This window comes from Procambarus clarkii, chromosome 8 (genome assembly GCF_040958095.1).
Source record: "Procambarus clarkii isolate CNS0578487 chromosome 8, FALCON_Pclarkii_2.0, whole genome shotgun sequence".
NCBI classification, from domain to species: Eukaryota; Metazoa; Arthropoda; class Malacostraca; order Decapoda; family Cambaridae; genus Procambarus; species Procambarus clarkii.
In genome coordinates, this window is record NC_091157.1 from 35755407 (window position 1) to 35767933 (window position 12527).

The window sequence follows — 12527 nt, forward strand, 5'->3', positions numbered from 1 at the left end:
GTTTGTCTTTTTTAATTAATATACAATATAAAGATCATATTTAAATAAATTTGCAAGGGAAAATGCTACATATATTTATTACTTTATATACAATATAAAGATATATTTACATCAATTTACAAGGGAAAATGCTACATTTATATATATTTTTATATAATTCTCAGTAAACAAATTTTCATTATCATCACTGAGCATGAGCCGTAAACCTCAATTATTTTACTGGATCCTGCCTCGCAAGAACTTCAATATTCTGTTTACTGAGTAACCCTCCTGCCTGCCTATCCACACACAGTAACCCTCCTGCCTGCCTATCCACACACAGTAACCCTCCTGCCTGCCTATCCACACACAGTAACCCTCCTGCCTGCCTATCCACACACAGTAACCCTCCTGCCTGCCTATCCACACACAGTACCCTCTGGCCTGCCTATCCACACACAGTACCCTCTGGCCTGCCTATCCACACACAGTACCCTCCGGCCTGCCTATCCACACACAGTACCCTCTGGCCTGCCTATCCACACACAGTACCCTCTGGCCTGCCTATCCACACACAGTACCCTCTGGCCTGCCTATCCACACACAGTACCCTCTGGCCTGCCTATCCACACACAGTACCCTCTGGCCTGCCTATCCACACACAGTACCCTCTGGCCTGCCTATCCACACACAGTACCCTCTGGCCTGCCTATCCACGCACAGTACCCTCTGGCCTGCCTATCCACACACAGTACCCTCTGGCCTGCCTATCCACACACAGTAACCCTCCGGCCTGCCTATCCACACACAGTACCCTCCGGCCTGCCTATCCACACACAGTAACCCTCCGGCCTGCCTACCCACACACAGTAACCCTCCGGCCTGTCTATCCACACACAGTAACCCTCCTGCCTGCCTATCCACACACAGTAACCCTCCTGCCTGCCTATCCACACACAGTAACCCTCCTGCCTGCCTATCCACACACAGTAACCCTCCTGCCTGCCTATCCACACACAGTAACCCTCCGGCCTGCCTATCCACACACAGTATCCCTCCGGCCTGTCTATCCACACACAGTAACCCTCCTGCCTGCCTATCCACACACAGTAACCCTCCTGCCTGCCTATCCACACACAGTAACCCTCCTGCCTGCCTATCCAACCACATTAACCCTCCGGCCTGCCTATCCACACACAGTAACCCTCCTGCCTGCCTACCCACACACAGTAACCCTCCGGCCTGCCTATCCACACACAGTAACCCTCCGGCCTGTCTATCCACACACAGTAACCCTCCTGCCTGCCTATCCACACACCGTAACCCTCCTGCCTGCCTATCCAACCACAGTAACCCTCCGGCCTGCCTATCCACACACAGTATCTCTCCTGTCTGCCAATCCATACACAGTAACCCTCGTCCTCTCTATCTACACACTGTAACCCTTCTGCATGCCTATCCGCACACAGTAACCCACACAAAAAAATTATAGTAATGTGAATAGTAACCTATCCACCCAAAAATTGTAATCAGAAAGTAGCATAAGTATTGTATTCTTAATTCTCTTGCATTTCATGTCAATATGAAACATTAAAATCCTCATTAACTCCACTCTAATACTAGCTCCACATAAAGCTTTAAGAGTGTCTCTAATCCAGTTTACAAGAACAGCTTTATTCTTACAGATAAAATATATGCAAATTATTCTCAATTTCAGTACATTGGTCACACCTATTGTTGTCCTTATTGCCCAACATCAACAACCTATCATTAGTAGGGAAGGTCTCATGAATATAGCGATACAATAGTTCACGTTGTTTTGGGGCAATAAATTTAACATGAAGGTTTGCCCATATTACTCGCCAGTTAAAGAGTGGATATGCCTCCTCTACTCTAGGAAATATATTTGGGAGCATAACATCATACACTTGTTTACCGTTCATTATTAAAAAAAAACTTCAATATTACAAAACCGCTTAATAACATGAATTGCACAAAAATATAAGTGAGGTGAAATATAGGCAAGGTCAATATACTCTGACATATGTATCATGTAGTTAACACGTATTTGTCAACAATAATGTCCTAAAGCACACAAGATAGCCAATTACTTACAGTACACATTCAGTCTCCCTATTCCACGGTCTTTCTTACCTTTACATAGTGTAGTCCGTTTAATTGGTTGGTATCTACCATATCTAAAACTAGATACATATTTAAATATATATTTAGAATTAGATACATATATAAAACTAGTTTGTAAGCAAACTAGAAACGTTCAGATCTAAGCAACACATCTAATCCGCCGAGGCCGAAGTTCAGTAAACGTCATTATTACAGTGCTATATTTTTTTTATTAAAACAGCGTAATGTTGATGGTTTGATCTGCTGTGTATAACATGTAATGAGATAGACGATGGGAGAGGTTGTAACGGGGGAAGGGGATGTAAGAGCGATCTCTTCTTACAGTACATGTACGGTATTTAATCATCTGGAACACATAATTTGTATGAAAAAAGAACATCTTGTTGTCGGTTTCTCTGTCCGACTGTCTGTCTGTTTGTCCATGGTTTGGAGGTCAGACACGTCGAGCTAGCCTTACCCATCCCTGCAGGGGTAATGGTCTGGGGTGCGGGGCAGACTTAGCTTGGTTGGGACGCAAGAACTGGAGAGGGAACAGGGTGTCAGGGCAGCATTCTGATTCCCCACGACGCTTGTTGGCACTGCTCGCAAGGTACACTTAGCTACATAATTTGATAAGATTTTTTAATCGTAGAGAGTGTCAAAGAATTGGGCAAGTTAATTAATTGTTGCCTAACTCCTTCTATTAGTTGTCTCCCATGTCTGATACTTTCCCTCAGGATCATTGGTGGACCATCAAACAGCTGTTTGCTCGAAGTTGAATATACTTGAATGTTGATTACTGGGGTCAGCTCCTGAATGAGCAAGTGTACAGAGCCTGTTATGATATACAATGGTAGATATAATTATTGTGGTGGCCTTCACTATGTCCTGGCGAGTTAGGATGGAGTTGTGGTGTTGAGGGTGATGATGATTAATACATTCTTCCTGCAAATGACGTGTAAGAATTCTAGTTAGAGCATCCGTGGTCTATCAAATATAGCTTACATTTCGGAGCTGTCTCCAGAATTGCATTTGTATTGACATACAACATTAGTACACCTCAGTTTGTCAATTGAGGCTGAAATGTTATTTCTCATAATGATGGAAGCTGAACGAGAGTTGTTATAACAAATGATAGGAAGAATCTTTGCGTTATCACTGCAGTGAATTGACTGCAATATCTGGAATATAATATCTAGCTTTTGTTTTAATATATTTTTGCATTTTATTTTAATAAATTTAAGCAATTTATTTTAATATATTTTAGCATTTTATTTTAATATATTTTAGCATTTTATTTTAATATATTTTTAGCATTTTATTTTTAATGTAATTATTTTACTCTTTAATTTGTGTTTCATTTGTCAGTATTAGCAAGAACACAAAGTTGTGTTTGAGAAAATATCACTAAGTTAAGCATTTTTCTATATCTTTTTGCTACATTACTGCTCTAGGCGTCACTGGCAGGGGTGGCTGAGGTAGCAGCTGACGGAGGTGCTGATGCAGCCCGTCCTCTCCAGCGTTCACAATAAACTCATGTACTAAATTGCCCGACCCTAAAATAACCGAGTTCCTCAGAATAGAAAACGGAACGTTACGTGACTGTTACAAGCCTGTGTGAGTTTCAGTGCATCAGTTTGTAAGTTTTCAGGGATTTACACGTTAAAATGCGGTGTACTATATGTATACGCGATATAATATATGTATACGCGAGGACGGAGGTGCAGGTGAGGTGACTGTGGAGGTGTTTACATCGGTGTTTCTCTCATTGCTATTGAGAACTGTTCATTTACTATTCAGGGATTCCTTCCATGTTTTGTGTTCACTTCCGTGTGTTCCTGTTGTTTTAATATGAAATATACGCACTTCCTGGATCGTTTAAATTACTCAATTACTGTACTGCATTAGTGTGTTGTTTTTGTATAATATAATATGAGTTCCATAATATTTAATAATGTATTTGACTCTTCGAAGGGATTTCAGAGCCTCCTTCCACCCCCACCCCCCACACCAAACTAAAATGTTTTATGTTCTAAATAATCTAGTTAATTTTGATTAGCAATCTAAAAAGTATTTTTTGTTATATGAAATCTTCACATATTCATGTTCAAGTATGACTCATGGTAAATTAGTTTAGTAAAGTTTATGAGCATCATGAGGTAAGCTGTTCGCATTGTTCTTGAGATCACTCTGAAGCCAAGATGTTCAGGATGGACAGTGTTCTCACAGCTGGAATGTTCAGTATTTCTCTACACATTGTTCACATTATCCAAGTCGCCTAGACGCCTTATTTTAAATGTTTATATACCAGAATTATTCAATAGGCCTCTCAATAATTGAAATATGTTAGTGTAATAAACTTGATATTTTCATGAGTGTGTAAAATTTTGGTAAGCACTCAACACATAATATTGTAACTTGTCATACAGCTCAGAGCTTGATAAAGATATTCTATTCCCCATAACTAACTGTTGCTCTGTGTCATGGCCGGAGAAAACAAAGCAATATTGTACAGTTAAAAGGTTTACAACCAGAAATAATTAATTGTTAGAAGCGCAATATATATCTTTTAGTACGACCATGTGTCTTAAACACCGTTCAAACGTGTCCAGTACCTTATTGTCTTCATAGAACAGTTTCAGTCTACCAAATTTACAACGATGTTTTGCGCTTAAACCGAAGTGCGTAAATAAAAATATGGAAGGTTTATATGCAATATCCGCAGAGGCTTATGAAGGAAAAATATTGGATAGAGTATGATTCCATACGCGTGCAGCTTCCCGCGGTAAGCGGTTTGGTGTTGTGAACTGGGAACACAAGTAAAACAACGAGGCTACACACGTGTTTGTGACGCCAACAGTGTTGGTGTCGTGTACTCTGCCGCCCGGCCTGCCACATGCCGCCCCGGCTGCCACATGCCGCCCCGACTGCCACATGCCGCCCGGCCTGCCACATGCCGCCCGGCCTGCCACATGCCGCCCGGCCTGCCACATGCCGCCCGGCCTGCCACATGCCGCCCGGCCTGCCACATGCCGCCCCGACTGCCACATGCCGCCCCGGCTGTCAAAAAGTAGGAATTGTGAAAAGTAGTTCACTGAAATGTTGTTCGGTTTGCACACTCCCACACAACAACTGAAACAAGCCAACATGGGTCCGCTATCCCCCACCCACCCCCGCCTCGCTCCAACTTTTAGCCAAACTTCAAAATAGACAAATGGATTAAGCACTTTAAATAATGATGGAAGAAGGACGATATTTACCAAGCTGGTTTGAAAGGGAGTTTTCGTTCCACCGATTAGTCAAAACTCACTAACTATGGTTGACAACTTTCTGATATAAAGGATCGAATGTTTTTTGGAATAAGTGATATCCAAAAACATAAAATTTCGATTATATAGTGCTAGTGGTTTGACATTATATATGAGGGGGATGTAGCTGACGTGGCCTTATTCATCCATCTATGTATCTATTCATCCGTCTATCCATCCATGTATTCAACCATTTCCACATCGATCCATCCATCTAGGGGCCTGACAGCTGAGTAGACAGCGCACGGGATTCGTAGTCCAAAGGTTCCGGGTTCGATCCCCGGCGGAGGCGTAAAAAATGGGTAGAGTTTCTTTCTTCCTGATGCGCCTGTTCATCTACCCATAAATAGGTACCTTGGAGTTAGACAGCTGCTACGGGTTGTTTCCTGTGGATGTGTAACAAAAAAGAGGCCTGGTCGAGGACCGGGCCGCGGGGACGCTAAGCACCGAAATCGTCTCAAGATAACCTCAAGATCCAGTTATCTATCTTTACATCTATCCATCTATCTGCTCATCTAACTTTATATTCCTCTATCAATCCATCTATTTATACATCTATATATCCTATCCATCCATTTATCCTTGTATATATCCAATTAATACATTTATCCATAAAATTATCCACCGATCTATCCATCTATCCATCCATCTACTCATGGGAATCATCTATCAATCAATCTATCTAGTCATCTATCTATTTATCCATACTTCTGTCTATCCATCAATCTATCTATATATATTCATCGATCATTCCATTTATTTACTGTCTCTGTCTTCCTGTTTGTCTCTGTTTCTTTCTCTGTCTCTCTGCTCAATGTCTCTCTCTCATTTTCCCTTCCTCTCTCTCACTCGTTCTCTCATTCTTTATTTCACTCATTCTTTCACTCTCTGAAAAAAAGTTGTTGCACCTTTACTCTAAGGTAGGAATCTGGCTTGGGAAGCCTTTGAAGCTGTGGCAGGATCGCCTGTTTTATGCGACTACGGGCAAAGTATGTGGACACAAGGAAATATATGTTAGTTTTCCTGAGATCATTGAGTAATGGTGAGTGTTAATATAAGATAAAATGTTTTTAAGTTATTGTTTTGAAAATATTTAGCTTTGTTGGCAGCACCAAAAATTGTGTGGTGGGGGTCTGAATGTGACCCTGGCACGCTGTTCTCTTTTGAATTATGGCGACCCAGAGCAGGCAGTGATCATCGCGTATTTCAGACACAGGAAAAGAGAAATTGATAGATGGGTGGATAGAAAGATAGATGAATATGTTTAAAGAATGATGGATAAATAGGTGGATAATAGGTGTATGGATAGATAGAGAGATGGATGGATGGAGAGATAGATAGATGGACAGATGGGAGACATAGAGAGACCCGGGCAACACTGAATACCCCTGTGGCTCAGCAACGCACTCGCGTCGCTGAGCCACATATATATATGAGCTTGTATATATATATTTATATATTAATATATTTTGGTAGCAGTTTTTCTTGTAAACATATGTTGTTGAATATGACCGAAAATATTTATGATTCTAGCACGAATCTTCTCAATATTTCATACGTTTTTCTTCACTGTCTAGGGTAATTAAAAAAGTAACTTTCCAAAGATCATTTTCACATTTTTATTTATGGTCTGATGACTAGACTCATTTTGCAAGAGACCTCATATTTTCAAAGACAAATTTAATGTACTCCATTTAATGCTTATATTTGTTTTGGGTGAGGTGATATGACATAAATGTTTTTAGCTGCGGTGATAGAACACAAACCAATGGGTAATCATTGGGTAAAGATAATTTTACATAGTCAGAACACGAATCAATGGGTACATTGCGTATTTTCTCTTCTTGCTTCTATGTTGGTTCGGGGGCCTTGAAGTGGGTAGAATGTAATTATGTGTTAATTGGCTGTTGATTGCTGGTGATGAGTTTTAGATGGTAAGGCCTCGCTGATGTCGAGCTTCCTGCTGTCGCAGTATCTAACGATAATTTCAGTGCTGCTTGTTAAGATTTCTCTAGTGATAGTCTGGTTGTGTGAGATTATATGCTGCTTGGTGAAGCCCCTGTTGGTTGTGCATTGTTAACCGCCTTGAAAGAGACGTTGTTGTCTTGCCTATTTACTGAGATCATTGGGGCTGACAGTCCCCAAGTAGGCATGTGAAAGCATAGACGACGTTGGTATCTTTCAACGCGCTCTGGTGTCTGGAGAGTTCTTCATGAGTAGGTTGGCCGTTTTCTAGTTTTTGTAGTAAATTGTCAATTATACCTTCTGAATTTTTGTCTCTGGGGATAACGTTCTTATTTATAATATATTTCAGGACACTTTCCTCCAATTTATGAGCCGTCGAAAAGAAGTTCCTGTAAAACATTTTAATAGGGGTACAAGTGTTGTGTTAGCTAACTCTTCAGAGGTTGCATGGCATTTTACCTTTCTTTTAATGACATCTTCAACAAAACTGATAGAGAAGCCATTGTTGAGTAGGACCTGCCTTACCCTACAAAGTTCTTCATCGACCTGCTTCCAACCAGAGCTGTGAGTGAGAGCCCGGTCGACGTAAGCGTTGACAATATTCCTCTTGTACCTGTCTGGGCAGTCACTATTGGCATTAAGGCACATTCCTATGTTCGTTTCCTTAATGTAGACTGCAGTGTGGAAGCCATCATTCCTTTTTGTGACTGTTACATCTAGAAAAGGCAGCTTCCCAGCACTCTCCATCTCATAAATGAAACTAACTTAACACCGAATTTTGCTCGAATGCCTCCTTCAGCTGCTGCAGACGTCTGACATCAGGTACCTACATAAAAATGGCATCAACGTACCCGTAGTATATGTCGGGTTTCAAGTCTATATCAAGTAAGACCCTCTGCTCTATGGTACCCATGATGAATTTCACAAACAGGACACCTAGGAGAGAACCCATGACAACTCCATTTACTTGCTTATACATGTGCCCATCGGGAGTCAAAAAGGGTGCCGTGCCTCTTTAGTGCAGGCTTTGAGTAACTTCCTCAGTATGCTCTCTGATATGTCTAGAGGGGTGCAAGCCGTATCGCGATACACACTGTCCATCATCATCCTGATTGTCTCGTCCACAGGCACGTTGGTGAACAGCGACTCCACATCGAGTGGAGGCTCTTATCCCTATGGCCTGTGCTTCCTGCAGTAAGTCAATGAATTCTTTTGAAGACTTCAAGCTAAAAGCACAAGGCACATAAGGAGTCAGCAGGCAGTTGAGTTGCTTAGCCAGTCTGAATGTGGGTGTGGGTATTTTGCTAATGATTGGCCGAAGTGGGTTTCCAGGCTTGTGGGTCTTGACATTCCCATATGCATAACCAAGTTTGTATCCCCCAGTAACCTTTGGCAGGTGGCGTCTGGATTTCTTCGCCTTCACAGTTTCGATCAATCTGTTTACTTCGTTTTCAATTCCGCTGTAGTGTCCCTCGTTACCCTTTGGAATTTAGTTTGGTCGGAGAGGATGAGATTCATTTTTTGCCAGATATTCGTCTTTTTTTAAGAATTACATATATTAGCGACTTGTCACCTCTCCTGATGACTATCTCCTTATTCTCACGGGGGCTCTTAGCTGCCACATTGAGCTCTTTCCTCCTTCTGCAATAAGATCCGCTTGCAAGGTGTCTTCAGTGGTAATCTTCTTTCGCGTCTCGGGGTCGAATATGTCGTCCAATAGGATCTCCAACTCCATTTTCCGGGCTATCTCATTTGGTCTGGATAGAACGTGACAGTTTGTACGAAGATTCAAGAGAGTGATTTGGTCCTCAGTGTGGTTGATTCCGGCAAGGTTTAAGAAACCATCTCTGGGTCGAGGAATCGCCATAGGTCCTCCAAATAATATTGTCAGTTTCTTGATGATCCTGGTTTCGGTGCTGTGGTGATGTCGATGTGTTAGGATGTTGAGGTGATGGTCGATTCGAGTACGGGGGTTTTCATCGATGTTAGTGTGTGGTGTGCTGGTGCATTTCGCCTAAAAGCGAAACGCTCCTAGTCGACAGACCATAAAAAAAAATGTGAAAATGAGCTCTGGAGAGTTAATTTTTCAATTACCCTCGACAATGAAGAAAAACGTAAGTAACATTGAGAAGATTCGTGTTAGAATCATTAATCTTACCCTTTCAGTCATATTCACCAACATATGTTTACTAGAAAGACTGCTACTAAAATATACTAATATTAAAACGCACGACCCAGCACCAAGAAACCAACCTTTCACGATATAATATCGTCAAGATCTAATTCAAAATCAGATACACAAGGAAGATAATGAGATCAACGATAGCAAAGTGAAGCTACTTTATGCTACAGACCAATGAAGACACACCAACACCGACGAAGACCTACGTACTCGAATCGGAAGAGTGATCCTTCTCCGATCACTGGTACATGTGGTTGTCCTGGGGTCCTTCACCGTGTCCTGGGGTCCTTCACCGTGTCCTGGGGTCCTTCACCGTGTCCTGGGGTCCTTCACCGTGTCCTGGGGTCCTTCACCGTGTCCTGGGGTCCTTCACCGTGTCCTGGGGTCCTTCACCGTGTCCTGGGGTCCTTAACAATGTCCTGGGGTCCGTCACTGTGTCCTGGGGTCCGTCACTGTGTCCTGGGGTCCGTCACCGTGTCCTGGGGTCCTTCACCATGTCCTGGGGTCCTTCACCGTGTCCTGGGGTCCTTCACCGCGTCCTGGGGTCCTTCACCGTGTCCTGGGGTCCTTCACCATGTCCTGGGTTCCGTCAACGTGTCCTGGCGTCCGTCACCGTGTCCTGGGGTCCTTCACCATGTCCTGGGGTCCGTCACTGTGTCCTGGGGTCCTTCACCATGTCCTGGGGTCCGTCACTGTGTCCTGGGGTCCGTCACCGTGTCCTTGGGTCCTTCACCTTGTCCTGGGGTCCTTCACCGTGTCCTGGGGTCCTTCACCGTGTCCTGGGGTCCTTCACCGTGTCCTGGGGTCCTTCACCATGTTCTGGCGCCCGTCACCATGTCCTGGCGTCCTTCACCATGTCTTGGCGTCCTTCACCATGTCCTGGGGTCCTTCACCATGCCCTGGCGTCCTTCATCATGTCCTGGGGTCCTTCACCATGTCCTGGCGTCCTTCACCATGTCCTGGGGTCCTTCACCATGTCCTGGCGTCCTTCACCATGTCCTGGCGTCCTTCACCATGTCCTGGCATCCTTCACCATGTCCTGGCGTCCTTCATCATGTCCTGGCGTCCTTCACCATGTCCTGGCGTCCTTCACCATGTCCTGGCGTCATTCATCATGTCCTGGCGTCCTTCACCATGTCCTGGCGTCCTTCACCATGTCTTGGCGTCCTTCACCATGTCCTGACGTCCTTCACCATGTCCTGGCGTCCTTCACCATGTCCTGGCGTCCTTCACCATGTCCTGACGTCCTTCACCATGTCCTGGCGTCCTTCACCATGTCCTGGGGTCCTTCACCATGTCCTGGCGTCCTTCACCATGTCCTGGCGTCCTTCACCATGTCCTGGCGTCCTTCATCATGTCCTGGCGTCCTTCACCATGTCCTGGCGTCCTTCACTATGTCTTGGCGTCCTTCACCATGTCCTGGCGTCCTTCACCATGTCCTGGCGTCCTTCATCATGTCCTGGCGTCCTTCACCATGTCCTGGCGTCCTTCACCATGTCCTGGCGTCCTTCACCATGTCCTGGCGTCCTTCACCATGTCCTGGCGTCCGTCACCATGTCCTGGCGTCCTTCATCATGTCCTGGCGTCCTTCACCATGTCCTGGCGTCCTTCACCATGTCCTGGCGTCCTTAACCATGTCCTGGCGTCCTTCACCATGTCCTGGCGTCCTTCACCATGTCCTGGCGTCCTTCACCATGTCCTGGCGCCCGTCACCATGTCCTGGCGTCCTTCACCATGTCCTGGCGTCCTTCATCATGTCCTGGCGTCCTTCACCATGTCCTGGCGTCCTTCAACATGTCCTGGCGTCCGTCACCATGTTCTGGCGTCCGTCACCATGTCCTGGCGTCCTTCATCATGTCCTGGCGTCATTCACCATGTCCTGGCGTCCTTCACCATGTCCTGGCGTCCTTCACCATGTCCTGGCGTCCTTCATCATGTCCTGGCGTCCTTCACCATGTCCTGGCGTCCTTCACCATATCCTGGCGTCCTTCACCATGTCCTGGCGTCCTTCACCATGTCCTGGCGTCCTTCACCATGTCCTGGCGTCCTTCATCATGTCGTGGCGCCCGTCACCATATCCTGGCGTCCTTCACCATGTCCTGGCGTCCTTCACCATGTCCTGGCGTCCTTCACCATGTCCTGGCGTCCTTCACCATGTCCTGGCGTCCTTCATCATGTCGTGGCGTCCTTCATCATGTCCTGGCGTCCTTCATCATGTCGTGGCGTCCTTCACCATGTCCTGGCGTCCTTCACCATGTCCTGGCGTCCTTCACCATGTCCTGGCGTCCTTCATCATGTCCTGGCGTCCTTCATCATGTCGTGGCGTCCTTCACCATGTCCTGGCGTCCTTCACCATGTCGTGGCGTCCTTCATCATGTCCTGGCGTCCTTCACCATGTCCTGGCGTCCTTCATCATGTCGTGGCGTCCTTCATCATGTCCTGGCGTCCTTCATCATGTCCTGACGTCCTTCACCATGTCCTGGCGTCCTTCATCATGTCCTGGCGTCCTTCACCATGTCCTGGCGTCCTTCACCATGTCCTGGCGTCCTTCACCATGTCCTGACGTCCTTCACCATGTCCTGGCGTCCTTCACCATGTCCTGGCGTCCTTCATTATGTCGTGGCGTCCTTCATCATGTCCTGGCGTCCTTCACCATGTCCTGGGGTCCTTCATCATGGCGTGGCGTCCTTCACCATGTCCTGACGTCCTTCACCATGTCCTGGCGTCCTTCATCATGTCCTGGCGTCCTTCACCATGTCCTGGCGTCCTTCACCATGTCCTGGCGTCCTTTACCATGTCCTGACGTCCTTCACCATGTCCTGGCGTCCTTCACCATGTCCTGGGGTCCTTCATCATGTCCTGGCGTCCTTCACCATGTCGTGGCGTCCTTCACCATGTCCTGACGTCCTTCACCATGTCCTGGCGTCCTTCACCATGTCCTGGCGTCCTTCACCATGTCCTGGCGTCCT